Below are 1583 nucleotides of genomic sequence, written 5' to 3'. Positions count from 1 at the left end.
TTCTTTCCGAAAAAAATTAAGGTACCCCAATTTCTAAATTTCTATACGTTTCAAGGTCCCCTGAGTCAAAAAACGTGGTTTCTGGTGGGGTGTGTGTGTGTGTGTGTGTGTGTAGTAGTGTATGTGGTCTGTTGTGTACACGATATCTCATCTCCCAATTACGGAATGACTTTAAATTTGGAATTAAGGTGCTTACAATATAAGGATCCGACACGAACAATTTCGATCAAATGCAATTCGAGATGGCGGCTAAAATGGAGGAAATTTAGTCTAAAACAAGGTTTTTCGTGATTTTCTCGAAAATGGCTCCAACGATTTTGATCAAATTTATACCTTAAATAGTCATTGTTCTATCACTGCCACAAGTCCCATATCTGTAAAAATTTCAGGAGCTCCGCCCCATCTATGCAAAGTTTGATTTTAGATTCCCAATTATCAGGCTCCAGATACAATTTGAACAAAAGTTTCAAGTGGAAAAGATGAGCATGAAAATCTCTACAATTATGTTCAGTAGGTAACATTTTCACCTAAAATTTAAAGTAAGCTCGAAATACGAATTTCAATTGCAAACTGTTGATTCTATTAAAATCATTCACTATCAGGAAATAAGCAGACTTCGTGGGTCTCCAGCGTTATTGTCCTGGTCACCAGCTTGCTCAAATCTTTGATATTAGTTGAGATGCGCGATTCTCAATTTTCATAATGGCAAGGAAAGTTGTGTGAGTGCGCACACCAGATTTTTTTCTAAATAATGTTGAACATATGAAACTCTGCACAATCATTTCTAAAAACAACTAGGACAGCTTCAAAAAATTATGATAATTTTGAAATACATAAAACAAAATGAAGTCCATTTAAAATGTTGTTTCTTAAATAACTCGAAATCGTGGTTTTAAAAACATTTATAGAAATAACTTTTTTTTTTGTAATATAATTACCTATCAATTGAACCGAGTTTAAAGATGAACCAATATGGCGATCCGATCGATAGGTAATTGAATTTATGTTAATCTTGTAAATTTTTGTAAAACCAATGGTTTCTGAGTTATTCAAAAAACAAATTGTCAAAATTCACCTCAGATTTTCACACATGAAAAGCAAACTATTGATTTATTCAAATATATTTAGGCCTACTGGATTGAATTATAATGGTTGAAAAAATGTAAAAGTAAAAGAAAATAAAACATGGCTAATCTGCATGAGTTCTAGCATTTAGAAATATATTATTTTTTCATTGGATTATTACTTTCCTTGCCCTATCAACATAGGTAAGGAAAGTATTTCTTTCCGAAAAAAATTAAGGTACCCCAATTTCTAAATTTCTATACGTTTCAAGGTCCCCTGAGTCCAAAAAAGTGGTTCTGGTGTGTGTGTGTGTGTGTGTGTGTGTGTGTGTGTTGTGTGTGTGTGTGTGTTGTGTGTGTGTGTGTGTGTGTGTATGAGTGTATGTGCGTCTGTGTACATGATATCTCATCTCCCACTTAACGGAATGACTTGAAATTTGGAACGTAAGGTTCTTACAATATAAGGATCCGACACGAACAATTTCGATCAAATGCAATTCGAGATGGCGGCTAAAATGG

This window comes from Nilaparvata lugens, chromosome 3, assembly GCF_014356525.2.
Source record: "Nilaparvata lugens isolate BPH chromosome 3, ASM1435652v1, whole genome shotgun sequence".
Lineage (NCBI taxonomy): Eukaryota > Metazoa > Arthropoda > Insecta > Hemiptera > Delphacidae > Nilaparvata > Nilaparvata lugens.
Note: the sequence above shows the minus strand (reverse complement) of the source record.